Here is a 22,733-nt window from a genome sequence, read left to right as displayed (position 1 = left end):
AAATATCAGCTACATCAGTTTTAGTTAGGATGTAGTTTACATAGGAAGAGCGTTTTTTCATTTGCCAATAACTTTGGTGTCATTTGACGAATACTCGTGAAATTTCTAAAAGTAGTTTGAAACTCACTTTAGCTGCTGTCTTTTTTCGGGGTGATCTGTCTTAGAAAAAAGGGGGGTCCCAAAACGCTTTTTCCCCATGTTAATTTCCATAGGAAATGTTGGCATGTCTACAGCCCTGACCTGCTTAACAGAATGACACCAGATTTGTCAGGAAAATGGATGTTGATTCTGGGAAGTGCCTTTTTGTGATTTCTTTAAATCTGTACAGTAGTTGCAGAGTTATTTACAGAAATACCTTGGGACACGGAGCACCCGCAACCCCTCCCAATCTCATACCTTGATCTGATTGGCTACCAACACTTCAAACGAGGAAGTGTTGGAAGCCGTCTTGTGACTCTGTTTGAATCAACTCACAGAAAAAACCATTAAAAAAAGAAAAGGGGGTTGGGTAGAAACACCCTGACCCCACTGGGTCTCTTCGGGGGAGTCCCACAAAGACCTCGCATGGCCAAAAAAAGCATAAAAAAAATAATTTCGGCAGGATTCGATGCCTGCCAACTTTTTTGTTGTTAAACCTAGCGTGGTCTCCTGTGTTGGCCCCAAGTGGGCCAGGTCCTGAGGGCATTTCTAAAAATAATAGAGTGAGGCGAACACAGGTCCCCCCCATGAAGCTGAATATTGCCCTAGGGGCCATCACCTACCCGGGGCTTCTTTAAAAATGAAAGTGGGAGAGGCTCGCACAGCAGGGCTCGAAAAATCTGAAAAGTTGTACTAGTCCTGCAGATCTAGTACCTTGGAAAATCCCCTCGACCTAACTTTAACCTACTTGACCTCCATCTCTGAAAACAGAGCAAAAGTGACAAGATAACAAGATTTAAAGTCATCTTTATTGCTCATTCCCTTTGTCAGCAATAAAAATGCCTTTAAATCATGTTATCTTGGCACTTTTGCTCCGTTTTCAAAGACAGAGTACAAAAGTTAGTTTGTCTTCCTACTCGCCAGAAAGGGAGAGTGGGACCTAAAAATAGCTTGTCCTAATCAATTCTCCCTCGCAAATGCGAGCAGGCGAGTGAATTTGTCGAGCCCTGTACAGCCTCTTCCACTGCCCAGGAATCACCACCTCCCCGGTGCTTATTTAATTATAATTGGGGGGGCTCTTTGACTCCCCACGTGCCCCGGTGTCCGCCACCTCCCTGGGGCTTTCTCTTTACACAAAGCATGGGTTGCGCGGACCCCCCTTCCTCCACCCTGTGGGCTGCCACCTTCTCAGGGCTTTAATTTTAAATAATGCGGGGGCACAAAAAACCCCTGCGACCCCGGGGAATGCCAACTCCCTCGGCCTTTTGTCAATTTGGAAGGGGGGGCCTGCATGATCTTCCCGGAGACCCAGGGACCACCTCTCCAGGGGTCTAATTTTAATTGATGTGTGGGGGCCACACAGACCCCCCTGCACCCCTAGGGTCTGCCACCTCTTTTTTGTTAAATGTATTGCGGGGGTCACATGGCCCCTCCGCAGCCCTGGGGAAAATATGAAGAACCTTCAGCCAATAATGGCCCTGGGCACCCCTAGGGCAGACCCCTGCTATTTCCCTGGCCACCCGTGGGACATAGCTGTTTGTTGTGGCTTGGCGGGAGCTATACCGCTCCGGCCAAGCCACAGAAAACTGTGTTCCAGTTCTAGCAAGCGAGAGCAGAAAAAAATGCTCTTGCTTGCCGAAAGCGGCGCATTCTGGGGCAAGATTCTAGAGTTTAGTGAATATTATTGTATTAGCTCTCAGCTGAGCCGGAGAGCCTACCCCTGAGGAGGGTTTTGCTATTGGATACTATAATAATCACTGCACTCTAGAATTTCGTCCCATAATGCTTTGCAGGGCCTTTGGTTGGGATTGTATTTTTGCCCATACCTGTGCTTGGGGTGGTCCTAGGAGGATGGGACCACCACCAAATCATGTCAGCATTGTGTGCTGTTTGTGTTCAAGGATTCTTCTTGGTCCTTTCCCTAGGTTAGTAAGGACCCCAGAATCATCACGTCTCTCACTGCTTGCTGTATTTTTATTTTCACTTTTGTTAGATGATTATATGCATTTTAGCATGTGATAATGTTACTTGTCGTTTTCCCAAGGGTATGTGAGGATTCTGTTTTCTTAATTGTGGTGAGATGGAATGGAGTTGCGGAGCAGAATTCACAGAGTTTTTGATCAATTCCACAGAATTCGGTATAGTGGTACTTATCTGTGTGTTCATATTTTGTGTGTGTGTTTGTTATGTTATGTTATGTTAATTTCGATTTATATAGCGCCAAATCACCGACAGGTCTCTTAGCTCTTGCTTTGGGTACCCGTCCTGGCTTTCCCTGCGAGATAACCCCTACTGGGCATCCCCAAGGTGAAGACCAGGCATCCCATCGCACTGGGGCCTTAGTGGAGATTAAGCAAGCTATTGCCCAGAGTTGCAGAGTGTGAACCCATGATTCGAGTAGGCACTGAGGCGAGAATTATCGAGTCCGTGGATATTTTGAGCTCAAGACCCTGCCGCATCGGGAATTGAACCCTGGTCCCGGGTCCGACCTCTGCATCAGGGTCTGCCTCCTCTAACCAGTGAGCCACACTTCTCCACCTTTGTATGTGTATTTCTTTGTAGGTACACCCTTTTCTGCCGTAGAAGAATGAAAGCCTCTTTTAATGAGGTATTCCACAAGCCTGCCTTACAATTTAAAAAACATATTAAATGACATGAGCACACCCGCAATTTTCTATGTAATGACATTTATCCCAAACACGGATTGTTTTTCCTCCATTCCTACTTTCAAACTAGAGGCGTAGCTTCCATTTGCGCAGCAGGCGCAGTGGCACCAGGGCCCACTGAACTCCTAATTATTGCTGTATTTCCCAGTTTCACATGGGTCAAAGAGGGAATGTCTTTCTTGGACTAGAGCCCCTGACACACTGGCTACTGCTGTAACCTAGCCTTGCTGGAGAACAAATGTTATTTGCGAGAGGGATGCTGTATGAAAGAGTGACGACTCGTTGGATATTGTTCTATTCGTGAAATACATCTGCTTTAGAGTTGGAAATGATTATCAGCCCGTCAGTGGCGGGAAGTTCCATCGGGGAGCATGGCAGTGCCTAACAGGGCTGAATGTGAACACAGCTAAGTACGGGAAGCTGCCCAGCGCATTACCTTTGCTTGTGTTCTAGGCCTTGTCATAAAGTTTGGCCAACTTAATTAGATATGGTGATCTCCTGTATGTGCTGCAAGCAAGTACACCATCCCACCGAGATATTAAGGTGTTAAGAGCCCTGTTCGTTGGGGAACGTTACTTGCGAACCACAGAGAATTGAAGGTGGAGCAGCCATAAAGACAAGCCCCAGGACAGTCTGGAGGTCAGCCAGCGTGTAAGCCTCATTACGTATAATCTCTTTAGTTCAAATGGGGCTGGTAAAAGCAGATATCTGCCCCACCATAAATATGAAATCTGGAAATATAGAGAATCTTTTTACTTTAACACTGAAAACTGCCAACATTTCTGTGTGACAATGTGGGCGAAATGAGGAATTAGAAGGGGAATTGGAGCAGTATATCACTAAACGTGTAATAGGTGATTAGGTGGAGACCGTAAATGTGTAGTGTTCATGTGATGTTTGTTTTAATAAAACTGTGGTTGTGGTACACTGGGTTGCTCGGTTGAAGGCGTGAGCCGAAATGCGTAGGCATCATGTGTTGGGTTTTGCTGCATTATAGAATGAATAAAACAGTAGTGAGCACTTGGACAATGATTTGTCGTCTTCGTGGCACACGGAGTGAGAGTGCGGCTGATCGTCCTTTGGATAAAGTCATTTTGAGGTGGTTTATGGCAGGGCCATTGTTGTAAATCATTATGCGTGGTCAAGGCATATGCATGGTAAAGACTTGCGTGGTAAAGGTGTTACGTGGTTAAGGCATATGCATGGTAAAGGCTTGCGTGGTAAAGGTGTTACGTGGTAAAGGCATACGTGGTAAAGGCATTTGTTGGAATGTATGACATTATAATTAGTCTAATCCTGCACTATCTCTTGACTTGAAACTAGACCCTGAGCCTTGATAAACTGGACACAGAGAGCCCAAAAAAAGTGTAAAAGCACGTGTATTGGGAAGGTCATGCCACATTGTCATCACATGCCATTTTCCCAGTGCCTTGTACCATTTCCCCAGTTTTTCTCGCATAAATGGTGCAATGTACCGTATAGCACTACTCGCCACCACTTTTAGAGGGTGATCCATTTCTCTTCCTACCCTGGATGGAGAGTTACTGCAGCATTTTGTTGAAGTGAAACTCTAAGTGTCAGAAAAAGTCACATTGGCGTCTGTGAATTTTCACTTACTCACAAGTTAGGGTTCATTCACAAACTGACGAGGTGAAGCATGCGTGCGCTGCATTTACTAGTGTGTGATTCTACACATGCAAAACATGTACACCTGGTGGCGATCATCTGACTAGTTTTGTTTTCAAACATTGTTGAAAGAGCTGCTTAGTCCTAAAAGCTCCAACTCTTTGAGCATAAATAAGATAAGCTGCAAACCAACTCATCTGGGGACACAGACAAGCCCACTGACACCAAGATAGAGACAGTAAAGATGGTTATTCACAGGCCCTGGAAAACCCCCTAGTCCTGCTCATCATACAGACCCATCTCCCTCCTAAACGCTCATGCTTAACTATTCACAGGCATTCTGGCACACATCTTAGGCCATTCATAATGGCCTTATGACTGCGAGTCACAGCAGTGGTGAGATAATACTGTGCCGTTGATGCAATGCATTCTTTCCAACACTGAGAAGACACTGGACACAATGTCCGCCAAGGGCCCGATTTATATTCAGGTGGATGGTTTATTCTGTCATAAATGAGGCAGGTGTCCTGTCTACCCTATTAAAAATGCATTATATTCTGTGGCAATTGTAATAAAGCGATCATGATCTGTCATGTTTGAGGCAATAACCTGTCGGATAAACTCTAAATCAGGCCCCTTGTCTGCAGCAAGTGTTGTAAAAGGAGCAGGAGCCAGCGTTATAGGAAGAGGGTCTAGAAGCAGATATAGTCCCAGAGTCACTGAAGCACCTACCTGTTCACTTCCTCTGTTTATACCTCATTAGCACCTTCCTGTGCACCTGCTCTGTTTGTACCTCATAGGTACCTATATGTGCACCTCATCTGTTTATACCTCATAAGCACCTATATGTGTACCTCATCTGTTTATACCTCACTAGCACCCACCTGTGCACTCTCTCTGTTTATAGCTAATAGGCCCCTTCCTGTGCACCTTCTCAGTTAGTACCTCCCAGGTGAGCTTCTTAAATGAAGCTTGTGATCAGTGTACTGACAACCACGGCCTCTTCACTATCAGGCCATTATCTCCATCTGCTGTGTGCATGCTTCAAGCGTGCCCCCCTGCCACAGCTAACAAGGAACCCTGAAGAGTGAGTACACAGACCGAGGGGAGTAGGGGAGCTGAAGGACATGGAATGAGGTAAACCTGGATAAAAGAAATATGGGAATGGAGGAATGTGACTTCACCTGTGAACAATCGACATCCCCTTTCGCTCTACCAAAGCCCTGTTGAGTTTCAAAGTAGCATCCTGGCCTTCAGACAGACCACAATAAGTCAAATATCATGGAAAACAGGAACATGGAAAGCAATTATTAATATGCACACATCTGTTGGATGCTTGATATTTCAGATAATTTATTGGTTGTGATGGATTCTATATTAGGATTAAATGACTGATATCGTTGAATAATAAATGTCATGATTTAATGTTTGTTTGCCATATCTGTGTGCGCAATATAAAGACGGGCCATTAGAATTAACCCCTCATTCTGTTTCACAGAAAGCTCTGGAAGGAGCTGCTGATTGAAATACAACAGGATCTTAACTTTATCTACTTTAGGAAGAACTAAAGACTAATTTTTTAAGTTGTCTTTCAGGGCAGAATCAGTCAATAGTTCAAGGGAGATGGATATATATTACGCTGATAGAAAATCCACCTCAACTCGGGATAATGCTCCAGTCTTCCAGGTTAGAAGGATCCAGAAATGCTTGAGCCCGGAGGGCTGTAAAATGTGTTGAAGGTGACGTAGGGCTTTATTACGAGTGTGGCGGTCTTCCAATGGGACTACCACAGCGGAGGTACCAGGCAGACTGCCAAGCCCATTGAGAGCCCGCCGCCGGATTATGACCTAATCCATGGTGGGTGGGCGGTGCAGCAGCGGTCTCGCGGCGGCTGTATTAGGCTCATTTGAGAGCCTTAACAGCATACCACCACCTTAAAGGTGCCTGCAGTACGTTCCTGTACCATGTCATGCATGCCACACTGTGCAGGAACAAGGGTGCCATTCCATGGGATGGCACAGCATGTGCCCCCTGCATGCAACCCCAGGAGCAGAATCGGCCAGGGCCCTGTGAGGGCCCCCTTACCTGCATGTCCTTTATCCTTTTCATGGTAGAGTCCCCGCCATGAAAAGGGCGGTGGATATGCAGACTGTAATATGCTCGGCGATGACGGCATCGGCACTGCCAACATATTCAGGGTGTTTGCAGACCGCCTCCACAGCGGGATCCTTGATCCTGGTGGGGGGGGGGGGCGGTCTCACCACCACACTCATAATACGGCGGTCAGTCCGCCTGGATGGTGGCAGTTTGACCGCAACCGTGAGTACGGCGATCATGAGGGCAGTCGCACTCATAGAAAGACTCTTAATAAGCTGCAAGGTAAAGGCGGGAGTTGGCATTTGAACTGATCCAGTGTGAACAGGAAAGCATTGTGGAAAAAGGTGTCTGGAGTTACCTTTGTCATATATACTTCCTAAAGAGCTACCTTTGTCATGTATACTTCCTGAAGAGTTACCTTTGCTATACACTTCCTGAAGAGTTACCTTTGTTATTCACTTCCTGAAGAGTTACCTTGGTTAAATACTTCCTGAAGAGTTACCTTTGTTGTACACTTCCTGAAGAGTTACCTTGATTAAATAATTCCTGAAGAGTTACCTTTGTTATACACTTCCTGAAGAGTTACCTTTGTTGTACACTTCCTGAAGAGTTACCTTGGTTAAATAATTCCTGAAGAGTTACCTTTGTCATGTATACTTCCTGAAGAGTTACCTTTGCTATACACTTCCTGAAGAGTTACCTTTGTTATACACTTCCTGAAGAGTTACCTTGGTTAAATAATTCCTGAAGAGTTACCTTTGTTATACACTTCCTGAAGAGTTACCTTGGTTAAATAATTCCTGAAGAGTTACCTTTGTCATGTATACTTCCTGAAGAGTTACCTTTGCTATACACTTCCTGAAGAGTTACCTTTGTTATTCACTTCCTGAAGAGTTACCTTGGTTAAATACTTCCTGAAGAGTTACCTTTGTTGTACACTTCCTGAAGAGTTACCTTGGTTAAATAATTCCTGAAGAGTTACCTTTGTTATACACTTCCTGAAGAGTTACCTTTGTTGTACACTTCCTGAAGAGTTACCTTGGTTAAATAATTCCTGAAGAGTTACCTTTGTCATGTATACTTCCTGAAGAGTTACCTTTGCTATACACTTCCTGAAGAGTTACCTTTGTTATACACTTCCTGAAGAGCTACCTAAGGTAGATACTTCCTGAAACTGAATTAACGGCAGCGCTTCCTGATTCCTCTCTTTTTCCACAATCTGTTCTGTTTAAATGAAATCTTGTCCATGTATATCTGCCTAAAACTCTACCTGTAGCACGAGTGCTCTGTGGCTGCCCTTTCTTTAGTAAGTTACTCAGTGAATAATGGTAAATCACTATCTTTTCAGAAGTAAATACAATGTGACATGTTCAACCACAGTTTTAATGAAATATCCATGTATGGTAAAATGTTCCTCACTAAATTTCAAATATGGTAGAGAAGAGATGTCTTATCCAGCTGGTTAAATATTGTGTATTCACATTCTATTACATTTGCATTAAGTAATATTACATTTCTTTACATCCAACAGAGAATAAGCCTTAAATGCAAGGATTGATTATGAATAAGGAAGATAACACATCAAACCTGCAAAAATTATCAAAAATAAGGAGCTCCAAAAACATCAGCGCAATCAGAGGCAGAGGACAGATCCAGGAAGACGAAGTCAAAGGCAATTCAGTGAGTGTCCGAGTCTGAGATCTGCACCTCGACACCCCAAGACGAAGAAATGACCACAACAAAACCAAGACAACAAAACTGACAAACCACCTGCTGTATAAACAAGCGTCCAACACCAGCTTTGATCATGAGGCCGGTATGAGAGTTGGAGGAAGGTCTTGTGTCTATTTGGGATCCATAGCTTGGAACAAACTCCCTCCTCAGCTTTGAGCTGTTAGTATCATGATAATGTTTAAAAAAGGTTGAAATCTTGGCTTTTTGTCCATGTTTGAAACAAACTGATTTACTTTCTTTTCTGACCTGTGCTTTGCCGCGGGACACTCTTTGGAGTAGCTGTACACATTACGAGTCGCTTCACCATCATGATATGGCTAGAGCAGTGCTTCGCTATCTAAATTGGCAACAGACCACCATTCAGTGCTCTAGGTGTATTGTTAACTCTTTCTAGCCAAACCTCAGGCACCAGGGAAAAGCACAACGAAGTGGAGCCTAACCACTGAAGGCTAAAGGAAAGCGGAGTTCTCCTCTCTGAAGTACAGAGTATTGTCCCAATTTGCACCTACCGGAAGGAAGATTAGGCTTTACCCGCAAGCATGCAAAGCCATTATCCAATCTAAAGATGCAATCACCCTCAAGGAAGCCTTACTGATATTATGAATGTGGCAGGTATTTAGTGAGTCTTGTATTTTTATTTTTAAATCGGAAATCACGCGTCCAAAATATAACACGCATACAGGGAATGTGAAAATAACGCAAGTAGTTTATGAACTATGCTGACCCTTCAGGAAACACGGTCAGGAGAAAAATCGTGCAATTCCACTGAATATGTCAAGAACTTTAGCCAATTAGAAACCATAAAAGAGCATCAGCAAATACACACAGGGGAAAAACCATACCATTGCAATGAATGTGTGCAGAGCTTCAGTTGGTTATCACTCCTCCAAAGACATCAAAGAATACACACAGGGGAAAAACCATACCATTGCACTGAATGTGTAAAGAGCTTCAGTCATCTATCAGACCTCCATAGACATCAGAAAATACACACAGGGGAAAAACCATACCATTGCAAGAAATGTGTGAAGAGTTTCAGTCAATTATCAAACCTCCATAGACATCAGAAAATACACACAGGGGAAAAACCATATCATTGCAAGAAATGTGTGAAGAGTTTCAGTATGTTAGCAGAACTCCAAACACATCAGAGAATACACACAGGGGAAAAACCATACCATTGCAGTGAATGTGTGAAGAGCTTCAGTCAAATTACATGTCTCCGCACACATCAGAGAATACACACAGGGGAAAAACCATACCAGTGCAGTGAATGTGTAAAGAGCTTCAGTCAATTATCAAACCTCCAGATACATCAGCGAATACACACTGGGGAAAAACCATACCATTGCAGTGAATGTGTGAAGAGTTTCAGTACGTTAGCAAAACTCCAAACACATCAGCGAACACACACAGGGGAAAAACCTTACCATTGCAGTGAATGTGTGAAGAGCTTCAGTCAATTATCAAGCCTCCATACACATCAGCGCACACACACGGGAGAAAAACCATACCATTGTAAGGAATGTGTAAAGAGCTTCAATCAAATTTCACAGCTCCACAGACATCAGAGAATACACACAGGGGGAAAACTATACCATTGCAGTGAATGTGTGAAGAGTTTCAGTACGTTAGCAGAACTCCAATCACATCAGCGAACACACACAGGGGAAAAACCATACCAGTGCGGTGAATGTGTAAAGAGCTTCAGTCTGTTAACAGGCCTCCGGAGACATCAGCGAATACACACTGGGGAAAAACCATACCATTGCAGTGAATGTGTGCAGAGCTTCAGTCGGTTAGCACATCTTCAAACACATCAGCGAACACACACAGGGGAAAAACCATACCATTGCAGTGAATGTGTAAAGAGCTTCAGTCAGTTAACAAGCCTCCGGAGACATCAGCGAACACACACAGGGGAAAAACCATACAATTGCAGTGAATGTGGAAGTAGTTTTACTTACTCTTCAGCATTAAGAAATCATCAGCGAGCTCACAAAGGGGAAACAAATCGTTTAAATGCCATGAATGCTTGAAAAGCTGAAGTCCATTATCAATCCTAAACAGGCATCAGCGAACACACGCAGAAGAAAAGCCTTCAAGTGCAATAAATGTGTGAACAAATGTAGTCAATTGTCAAGCCTATGTAGACATCAGCTTGCACTCACTCTGTAAATACCGTACGACTGTAGTGAGTGTAGAAGTACCTTTAGTGCATCTTCCGCACTAAGGATTCATCAGTTAATGCTCACCGAGAAAAATCCATTCAGGTGCAGCGAATGTGTGAATATCTTCTGTCAGTTATTAAACCTACGGATACATCAACTAACATACACAGAGTAAAAAAGAGCATTGCAATGAATGTCAGAAGTGATTTTGTCAATTGCAAACACACCTGGGGTAAACCTTACAATTGCTCTAAAAGTGTGACGAGCTTTTGTCAATTTCTGATCCTACATAGCCTCAGCGTAAACACACCTTCATTTAACTCACTTAGAAATAATCCCAGAGATGCAGTGAATTCAAAAAGAACTTAAGAACATTAACAATAATATTGACTCATCTGAGGACATAGACAGGGGCAGAACAGTGCAGTTATTGTGAGATGAAGGAATTACAGGAACAAGTATATAATTATGTTAGTTATTCAAATACCAGATGAATGAAGACTCGACTAGAAGAAATGAAGAAAACCAAAGATTTGTAGAATATTGAAAGTGTCTGTTCCCAGTGATTGTTCACTTCGGTACACATAGAAAAAACAACGTGATATAACAGGAAATCCACTGGGAGACTAGCACAATGAGGAATAAAAGAAAAGAAACACTGGTAGTTTTTATTTGGCAATGAAGAGTTACAAAGAAAAACATCCAAGTGTTCCAGTTCATGCCACCTATGAAAGTGTAGGGATAAATATGATGTAGTGTAGTTCCTATTATCCCAATAGGCTCTGCGCATTGGAATAATACCTTCAATAGTATAGGCCTAGACCAGACGTTAACTAGGTCTACTACTGTCGATATTAGACTTAAAGTTTTGGGTTTGCCAGCTAGCTCAGAGTTCACTAGAAACTTTCTCGAATAGGCAAGGAGGAGTTGAACCTCCCTGGATAGACAAGAAGGGATTTAGTTTCTGACAACCATAGAACATGACAACTTTGCTCTCCCCTAATCAAGAGTGTATCTCTAGAGTCGTGTGAACAAAAGGCAATTTATTTTATTCAGTCAGTACGTGCATTCTTAGTCTCACCAGATTGTAGCGAAAAGGAAGAGACGGGCGTGTTCAATAAAAGATGTTATTTATTGATCAGTCTCTTCTCATACAAGAGAAATGGATCGATATTATTGCAATACTTATGGTTAAGTAAAGTGCATACATTAAAAGCAGAAGTATAAAATAATACTGTAAAAACATTGATATGGTTTCTGAGCCATATGAAGGTTTAAAATGAATAAAATGAATACATACACATATACATTTGACTAATCGTACTCAACTGGTGTTTCTAACTACGCCGACCCCGTGTACCTGACCTAAGCCTAATACGTGGGCGGGAATAGAAAGTTACAGTTTAAGTTAAGTTTGTTTTGCCAAGTGACTGACTAAAGAATTCTCTGCAAGGGGTTATTCAGTTCTGTACCTGGAATCTAGGATGAATGAGGGATGGTATCTCTCGTCTCTGGTCTCGATATTCCAGGCTGCCTGCGAGGGCTACCTGGAAGCGCCAGAGCTCAATCAATCAATCAATCAAGACATTTCTAGAGCGCACTACTCACCCGTAGGGTCTCAAGGAGCTGGATTTCTCGGCAGGAGAAAAGGCAGCTTCTCGTTCTCAGCGCGTCAGGAAGGCGGGGCTGCGCCAGCGGGGTCTGCTCTGCTCTGGGCTTCGGCAAGTCTGGCTGCTCCGATCTCGTCACCACCGCGTGTGTTTGCATAGGGCAATATCGGTAATATTTATACCTTTAAGGTGCCGAGATTGACGTAAGGATGGACATAGATACGTCAATAAGGATGTCATACGACCTGGTCGTTAGCACATTCTTTTGCTGAAGTTCTCGGTGAAATCAAAACAATGGCCGCAGGGTTTTTCCCAGGTCTGTCATAGGTTTGATTTGTTTTGAGAACTCCGTATGCCTTATCAGGGGCTGGAGGAATATCGCTTGTCTAATTAGATGGCAAGCGTTATGACCTAATCAGATAACACGTTCCTGTGCCGTAGTGTGGCTTTATCAGATAACGGTTCCTGCATCATGGGGGTTTTCTGCCTCATGGGATGGCTGCTAGTTAACTTGTTAACCAGAATAGGGTCAGGAATAGGGGGATCGATACAGAACCTATAGGAATACATCACAATGATTCTGCCTGCACATATTGCTATATTAGCATAAGTGAGTTAGTTGTGAATTTTGCTGCTTTTGCACATGACACAACATCTCTGTTTTTATAAAGACAAACTGCTTGCTTTTCCTTCACATGAGAACGGTCTGTTTTTCATATCTCTAGACTCACACTGCGACCTCAAGTCTACACAAAGTGTTCAAGGGTAAAATAACAATGTATGCTGTTGATGCAGGTTGATCGGCCCATGCTCTAGACACAACACAACACAAACACAGCTGCTCATTTCTAAAACTCAGGTGCTTTTAATATTGCACTGCATGCATGAGTCTAGCACTTGGAAAAAACCTTTCAATCGACAAAGAGCTGTGCTGATCTGAGATGTGATTCACTTCACCTGACTTTGGAGGTATGGGTTTCCCGGTTTTAACCTAGAGATCTTCTATTATTATAATACCTAGCTCCTATCAAGGGGAGGGTGGTACACAAGGCGCTATAGACCATTATAATATGATTTCTCCCTTTGTATTTTATGGAATTGTAACAATGTTGATTGTATTGATTTTATGCATCTTTTTACTTATGTTAGCAAAGATACTGCATCTTAGAGCACGTAGTTGAAATAAACATTTTAAACTATACAGTGTCTCTGATTGCTCACGTTGTGGACATTTATGAGAATAAAAACAAAAGAGTGTTCTTGATTCCCACTATTCCTGAGAGGTCCCAAAGTCGCTTGTTCATTGGTAGCTTCACTTTAGTACGGAGAATGAATGAGACACTGTTGCTAGTCGGATAGGGGTTCTGGGCACTGAGGTGCACTTTTGGTACACCACAATACACTGAAGTCCTGGTTTCCTGCGCATAGTTCTGTGCATGAGCTGAATTCCCGTAACATGGCACCCAAAGTCTTGATTAGTGCTCGTATCTGTCCCCAATACCCTCAACACCTTTTCCGGTTAACAGGCGTGACGGATTAACCTACCTATACGAATGTGTTATAGGTTAATACAAGCATAAGATTTATAAAAAGGTACACATTTTGAATTACTACCCTTTGTTGTACTGCAATTTATATAAATTGTTTTTCTTCTCTATGTCCTCATGGGTGATATTGACATAGCTCAGCATAGTTGGGCAGCGCTCCGGCGTCATCAGACGCAGTTTGGAGTACCAGACGATGATATGTCTGTAATATTTGTAGTGAGTGCTGATTCGGCGTTCCCCTTTGAGCTTTTCTACTATTGGGTCACGTTTCCTGCAATAAATGTGGATGAGGATACGTTTCATACATACACTCACACTGCGATTCCTGTGAACTATACACCATATAGGACACAAGAGATTCCAATTTCGGCATTGCAGCATCGTGTTTGGTTTAATGGCACCCTGCCCCACACAGTAACTCCGGTTCGGTTAGGTCCCTTGTCAATTCCTGGGGCCACTTGGCCAGTCTTAGCCGGGTTCACACCATATCCACGTTATCTCAATGCCCCGATTGATGACTTGTGTCAACTTTATACCTCTTTTGTTGGGGTACATAGGGCTTTAGTTCAATATGTTTCTTGCAGCGGAACAAGTTGGACCGGCCGGGATGTAGATTGGTCCAGTCATGGTTAGTACGGTTAATTTAGTAATGGGCAAGCACCCTCAAACTAAGTACGATATGCCTTATTGGCTTGCCGAGAAATTTGACCCACTGGAAGCAGTGTTTCCTAATAACACTCCTGTGGAAAAACACAGGATTCTCTCAATTAGTTTGCAGAAAGACCTATTGCCAGAGGTAATAGATTGTGAGATTTGGGGTAAAGTATTTGCAGCAGAATATGCGAAGTGTTTCTGCACGCCGTCTATAAATGTCTTGCCCTCTGTGATCAAGCATGTTCCGGATGAGCACAGTGCGGAGGCGGCTGTCGAGTTGAGAATGAGGCTCGTTGGAGTGTTTGACGTAGTTGCTGATCTCATCTTTTGTAATGTAAAGGGAGATGCGGTTAACTTTCAGGTGTCGAATGCTTTGCGCCTTGTCCAAGACGTTGACAAACCCGAGCGTTACCTTGAATTATTGCGGAGGCTTATAAGACCATTGGCCGCAATAGTTTGGGTGTTAAGCCTTTTGCTAAAACCGCAACTCAACCGCAGACTCAGATAGCAAAGTCTACTAAAGAGGATCATCCAAATTTTCCAAAACAGAATTGGAAGAATAAAATCAGGGGAAGCAGCAATAGAAACAGGGGTCGCGTCCGGCGTCGCCGATACCAGCGTCTACTGAGCGCATTTATGATTTGTGCAACCACGCAAGAATTAGGGCTCCTGATAGATTACAGGTTCCTCAGCAACGTTCTCCTTGTTCTTCACAGGAAACATCGCGCACAAGCTGGTGGAGGAGAACACGGCAGGGGTCAAGGTGCCCCACAAGGACGTGAGCAGCCCCGCCCGTCTGATGGTAAAGGCAAGCAGGAAGACTTGCCACGTTAACGCCCTCATTTTCAGAAAAAGAAAGTTGCTGCGTTAACCGTAAGGTATGCCACGGATAGTGAGAACACAGGTTTGGATCCTGACATGGGCATTAACGCTGCTCGACAGCGCAGCGGAGGTTACAATAGTGCGGCAAGCACTGCGTCCATATCTGAAGGCGACAGCAACTGACACTTTTATCACAATGGAAAATGCTGCCAGTAGGGTGGCTCCCCCTGACAGACTATATGATATAGTTCTTTTAATAGAAGGTGACATCCAACGTGTAATAAAAGGGATTTTTTGGGAACATCTGACCTCTACATCTGACATTCTGTTAGGTTAGTTGAGTCAGACTGGGCCCTGCTTTTCATTTTTGCCGCTCCAAGAGGGGAGGAGGTCACCCTCCCCAGCTTTCCGCACACCGTGCCCAAGGAGCAGTCCGCAGAACTTTGCAGAAGAGTGTGCTCTGGTGCTTGCACCTGTGTTGTACCATACTCAAGTCGGTGGGATAAACTTTCTCCCAGACACGAGATTCCATTGCGGTTTATGCCACAGCCACCACCCCGCTATCCCATGCGGCGATTGGCTAAAGCCCCCGTTGCGGAAATCCTTGAACAATTAGAATATCAAGGTGTGATTGAGACATGTGTGTCACCCATAAATAATCCTCATTTCACTGTTACCAAACCTGATGGGTCGTACTGCCTGGTTTTGGATTATCTTTGTGAAACAAAGGAGTTAGGTCAATGTAGAGTATGGGGTAGACTGGGTCATAATAAACTAGAAAACACAAGAATATGTCTACATCCAATTAATTTCCAAAAACTTATTTCAGATCATAGGAGAAACACAAATGTATTGAGTTTGACCCAGTATTTTCATTTATACCTGTCTATTTTGAAAAAAAAATCATTCTTCTTTTGAACGTTTCGCAAAAAAGGAGAAAACTGTACATCCAACACATTTAAATTCCAACGTCTAACTATTTACAAACAAAATATTTACAATTCATATACACAATTATCATACATTCCACAAAAAATTCACTATACAAACACAAACAATTGAAATTTTCAATGAAGTTAATCTGAATTCATATAGAATGAAGAGACAAAGTCAAAAGGAAGGAGCACGTCCTAAAATAAGGATGACTTTTACAACCAGCCAGAGCTAGTTCAAACACTTAGTGATATTGATTGCTCCCTCAGATGTGCTGACGCGTTTCTAGTCCGAGGAAACCAGTTCCCAGATAGTCATCAGGGCTTTGTCACTTTTCTGTGTAAAATGCAGAAAAACAATAAAGTTTTAATTATCTAGCTTGAAGCCTCTATTCTTTCTGGTATTGCACTAAACTATCTATAATATGTACCTGTTGGTCTCTGATGTCTTACTCATTCCGACTACAAATGTCGCTTTATTTACAAATTGCATCAAAACACGTATTAGGAACGGCCCCTTCAGTTGCTAGAAACTACGTGTCCCATAACCCCCAGCCTAATAAAAAAAGAGTTTGAAGTGCAGACGTTTCCAAGATGGCCACCGGTCAAGCGCAATAGAGAGAGCACCCGTCCTGCTCACACATTGACAAAGGTACGTTATATAGCAAACTGGTGGGTACACAAGATTATGGGTCCAATATTGTTACAATTTCTTTCATCAGAACCTGCTTTTGAAAACAGAAGCACAGGCGAACCACTTGCTGCTATTAAGACTCTGACCCTGAAACAAAGGTAGGAATGAGTAAGATTGTATCTTCTTCCTCCTCCCCGCTTCGTGTACATAAATGAGTGGAGAAACTCTGACTTTTTCCTTCTATCACAGGCAGTCAACATAAAATGTCCTGTTTCACAGCTTGAGCCACTTCCTTGAATACAAAGATTCATAAAAAGGTTTTCCCTGAGCCTGACGATACCGTGAGAGGCCAGGACATCAGAGACACACAGGTACATATTTTAGATCATTTAGTACAATACCAGAAAGAATAGAGGCTTCAAGCTAGATAATTAAAACTTTATTGTTTTTCTGCATTTTACACAGAAAAGTGACAAAGCCCTGATGACAGTCTGGGAAGTGTTTACCTTGGACTAGAAACATGTCGGCACATCTGAGGGAGCAATCAATATCACTAAGCGTTTGAACTAGCTCTGGCTGGTTGTAAAAGTCATCCTTATTTTAGGACGTGCTCCTTCCTTTTGACTTTGTCTCTTCATTCTTTATGAATTCAGATTAACTTTTTTGAAAATTTCAATTGTTTGTGTTGGTATAGTGAATTTTTTGTGGAATGTATGGTAATTGTGTATATGAATTGTAAATATTTTGTTTGTAAATAGTTAGATGTTGCAATTTAAATGTATTGAATGTTCAGTTTTTTCCTTTTTTGCGAAACTTTCAAAAGAAGAATGACTTTTTTTTCCGAAATAGACAGGTATAAATAAAAATACCGGGTCAAACTCAATAAGTTTTTGTTTCTCCTATGATCTGAAATAGGTTTTTGGAAATTAATTGGGTGTAGACATATTCTTGTGTTTTCTGGTTTTGGATTATCGACATTTAAATTCACATTGTCGTACATGTGCGGTACAGAACACCCACAGTTCAGCTCAGCTCTCATTAACAGTCTGATGCGAAAAAGATTTAAGGTCACACGAGATATTTCAAATGGCATTTTTAGTCATAACCTGTCCTCCGTTAGTAGTCAATGGACAGCGTTCACTTGTGGCGGCAAACAAAAACAATTTAAAAGATTGGCCATGGGCTATAAAAACAGCCCAGGTGTCTTTGCTGCACGTGTCGTCTCTTTCTTAGATGGCATTGATCCTGATGCGTACTCGTACATTGATGATATTTATCTAATGGACGACGAATTATGGCCACATCTTTGACCGCATTATAGTTATGTTTGCGGACTTCGGTTATACATTTATCTTTGCAAAGTCAAACATTGCGGAGTTCACAGTGTTGTTCCTGGGCTCAACAATGAAGGTAGAGGTCTTGCACCTCACTTCCTGAAGAAATGCGCATGTTTATGGTCTCCTACAACTCTGAAAAAACTACAATCCTTGCTGGGATTTTTGAATTTCGGGCGTACTTATATTCCCTATTATGCCCAGCGTATCAAACCTCTTTATGCTTTGATACAACCAACTTTTACCAAGTCATGCTGGCTGCCTGAACGTTCAGCTATTCTGCAATTCTTGAATCTAAGTACTTATTGACTCATGATGACCACACTAACCTGGTAATAAGAATTGTGCCTGGTGCCGTGGGTTTCATGTACTTGACGTTTAATGAAAGAGACACAGTGCCTATCGCTTACAAGTCACACTTGTACACTTCGGCTGAAAAGCGATTTTCTTCTGTCGAGAAAGTCTTGACAGCTGTACATATGGCAATTCTAAAAGAGAGAGCGCAGTCACAAGGAAAACACATGTTTGTTGTTACACCTTACACTGCATTTGAAGCAGTGATGAAAGCCAGTGTGCCAAATTCTAAAGTTTTATATCCTAATCAGATACAATGGGCAACTTCGTTGACATCTCCGGATGTCACATTTATCTTTGACCCCTCATTGCAAACTCAGGAGTTCTTACAGTATGAGTTTGTTCATACTGCTCCTCTGTTCATGCGCACGCTTGAGAATTAGCATTGTATCTATAACACTGACGGTTCGGCGCAACCGGCGATAGGATCTAAGCATTCTTATTCAGTGGTCTGCCCAATCGTGGCTGGTACCATGGTGAATGGAGAATTCAAGTCCGATGTCGTGCACACGCAGATATTAGGTGACTGTACCGCCCAGTTGGCAGAGCTACGTGCTCTAGTGCTTGGGTTAGTGAGAATGAGGGGTAAAAGGTCTGAGTCCCTTACTAGCCGTTTATTGAGCAATGGTCCCTCTTTTTTGTCAAGCTTACCCTCGGCATGGGGAAACCCCTAACCCCCTATTATAGCAAAGTTTGAGAAAGGTGTGTCAGGGCAAGCTTTGTTTTTTATAGTCTATTATGGAAAAATTCCAATCGCACGAGACGACTCGTACCAGCATTACACCAAAATCAGGGAATCTCTATTTATCCACAGAAAAGAACGACCAGATATACTTCTTCAACCTGATTCGTAAAGCCCTGAGGAAGCCCCAGGCCGGATGGCCATGTAAGGGGTGAAACAAGTGTTGGCTGTTCTCCTACGTACTATCACGAATATAGTAACACCTTTATTAAAACCAAAAAATTAACCATCGTGTGATTGGAATTTTTCCATAATAGACTATAAAAAACAAAGCTTGCCCTGTCACACCTTTCTCAAACTAAGCTCTAGTGTTTGCATTGAAGTTTGCTGACCCTCGTGTGACTACTTTAATTGGGAGTGACTCTTATTACTGTGTTCAGTCCTTCAATGAAAATGTATTCTTTTGGACTCAGAATGACTATCGTGATTCCAAAGGTGGCACAATTAAGCACAAGATACTATGGGTTTGAGTCGCAGAAATAAAGAACGTCTGCCTCTCGTAAATGTAATTCATACCCTTGGTCACCAGCATGTAGGAGTACACGCTGTTGGCAACAGTCTTGCTGGTGAAGCAGCAAAGACCGCAGTCGCAACATATATAGTAGCAGCAGTTACAAGGTCCAACAGTAAGAATGATGATGACATCTTGGCAGCTATAGCTGCTACAGAGATCGGTGATAATTACCCTAAGGGTTTCCCTTCTAAATACTTTTATCATTTAAGTCCTGATAAAGTTCCCTATGTGAGAATTAACAACGTTGGTGACAGGCTGATTTCCGACTCAGACCGCAGGCTACCCTTGATAACAGTCGCTCACTAAGGCATAGCCTCGGTTCATGCTGACGTTTCAGCGTATGTCTCGATCTTACAGCAGCGTTACTGGCGGCGTGGATTGTGTAAATAAACTTGTGAATATGTCCTTTCTTGTTATGTATGTCAGCAGATTAAACCTTCAACTGCTGCACGGCCGCCTCAAACTCAGCTGTACATATCTAATAGACCACTTGGTTGTGTTTATTTAGATCACTGCTGACCTTTTTCTGCTGATACTGCGTATAAATATATCTTAGTTGCAGTGGATTCATGCACACGTTTTCTCTGCGAAGTGGGTGCTGATGCTCGAACTGTCATCACAGATTTGCATGTCTTTGTGGGAATTTTTGCATGTGGCACCTTCCATTCTGATCAGGTCCAGCGTTCACCTCTAAGGTGTACAAGAAAGCCATGGGGTCTTTGGGGGTGCAGGTAAAATTTTTGTCTCCATACCAGCCTGAGGGCAATTCTGTTGTGGAGTGAATCAACCGTGACTTAAAGCGATCTTTGACAGCTAGGGTTTTAGGTACTACGTGCACTAAATAAGCTTCCTAGAAGATCTCTGGGTGGGCAGACCCCTTACGAAATGCTCTTTGGCATAAAAATGTTTGTCCTGGACCTTGATGGTCTAGACATGGCGGCGACAGCCGTACCCTATGACTTAGATAATCATTCTGCTGTGTTACAGAACCTACAAGAGACTCGAGATAGTCTTGCAAAGGAACACTTGCCCTCCACATATGGAGCTGAAGCTGCTCTACAGATTCCGGTAGATTCCTGTAGTTAGCTGGCTACCCCGAGTCAGTGACCTGGTCTGTGAGAAGGTGGAGAACAAGAAGGAGTTCAGCCGCTCGTATCATGCACCCATTCCAGTGCTTGGCATGCAGGGCACAAGAACAGTCATTTTACCACCACTTCCGATTCGCAAGGGAAACAGGTACGACTCCATTGACAATGTCAAACTACAACGAGCGGCCGATTCTTCTTAGTATGACTCCTGCTGTCTCTTGTCCAGTACTGCTGAGAAATTCTGTTTTGGCCTCTGCTGACACCAACATCCCTGACCTTGCTATAGAGATGCCCACAGTCACTAATCCATTATTAATTTCGCCAGCTGGCGATCCACATGAAGTTACTGAGTATACATATCCCACGGATGTGTCATTGCCTGATGTGTAAACAAGTCTAGCTGACCAGTCACATTTTTCCTTTGACTCTGACTCTATAACATCGAGTGTACCATTGAAGTTTTCTATTTTTGTTACTTGGTTTAAAATAAATTTTTTGGTTCCCCCTTGGACTTACATCTGGTTGGTTCTCATCTCCATTTTTTTGTTCATGTCGATTGGATTTGTGATGGTATTTTTTCGTCTGGTAAATGGACACTATATAACTGAACGATCAAAAATCTGATTCATTGATGGAACTTTGGCCCCACACTCCTCATCACACATCATGAAAAGAGACCAGACTTTTGTCAACATCACAGCCTAGCCCGTGCTAGATGTTATTGTATGAGATGCTGTAAAATTTCAAACTCATGGACCCACAGAGGTGATTAATGTTCCTAATGTACTTTGTGTTTCAATGGGAGATGTTGTGAAACAAAACATACAATCTGATGATTGGGATGTCCAAGCCATTGAATCTCTCTTTTCTGATTTGAAATATTATGCTACCTTTCATGCTGAGGATTTATATTTAGATTCAGCAAACTACGCTGACTTGTTCTGTTACCAACACTATGGCTATCACTTTCTGCATAATGCTAATACATTTAGAAATGTGGTTAATTACACCCAATGGGAGGGGCGTGGCCGAGAGCCGAGCATGGCGGACGCTTGCTGAATTAGCTCCGTCCTCTGCCCGGTAATACAAGCTTAATATCCTGCTACCCTGATGGCCCCGACGACCCGCCCGGGTCTGCATGAGACGGAGGTGTCGGTGGGCAGCCTGGTCGGGGTCCAGCACCCGGCACAACAACTTACAAGGCGCCGAAGCACCCGAGGCGGAAGAGGCCTGCTACCAGCCCAGAAGCCGCGGCCTCGAGTGAACTGTGGGGCCGCAGAGTGAGCGACCTGCCGGAAACACTGAGCGGACGATAGGCGGAGCTGTCGGGACATCGGCGGCAGAGGTGGGGTGGTGACACTGCTTTTACCCCGGACCCTGTCAGGACACTTGGAGTGCACTCCCTGCGCAATCAGCCGGAGAGACACTTGCAGAGCGCGGAGCCGCCCTGCCGGGCAGAGCCTGGTGGAGACGGGGAGGCGACGGCCTTGACTGCTGTGCGACGGATTGGGAAGTGCCTAGTCGGAGACGGCGAGCGGAGGAGCATCGGAGCATAGCGGAGGCCACGACTTCTGGGACCCGCTCTTTTCACAGCTCCCCGACGGCTCACAGCGGTTCAGGAGGTGAGGACTGCGGGCCAATGCGGGGGTGCGCACTAACGCCGGTGAACCATGATGGCGGACTAGAGGAGCTGCCGGGGCAAGCAGAACAGGACGTTCCTAGACACACATAAGGGGCAGGTCTGCCATAGAGGATAAGACACTACGACGTTGGAGGAGGGCCCGGTTCTTGCGGAGGTGAGGGGCGGAGAGGCGGCCGTGCTGTTCACTGCCTGGAGACCGGCTTTGAGACATAGCGTCTGGGAGAACACCCCCCCGCCACCTGGTTGATACTAGCGGTACCGGAGGCCGAGCGGCTGCGACCGCTGACATACATTGGGACTGGTGGAGTAGAGGAGGCTTTCATCGCACCTGCGGAGCACTGCAGGGTCTGTGGGAGGAGAGGACACGCCACCACGGGATCCCCCGGGGAGCCGGACGGAGGGACATTGGCTTTCCTGCTTGTGAGGGG

This window comes from Lissotriton helveticus, chromosome 1_2, assembly GCF_964261635.1.
Source record: "Lissotriton helveticus chromosome 1_2, aLisHel1.1, whole genome shotgun sequence".
In the NCBI taxonomy this organism is placed as follows: Eukaryota; Metazoa; Chordata; class Amphibia; order Caudata; family Salamandridae; genus Lissotriton; species Lissotriton helveticus.
The sequence above is the reverse complement of the archived record's forward strand: the minus strand, read 5'-3'. Positions refer to the sequence as shown.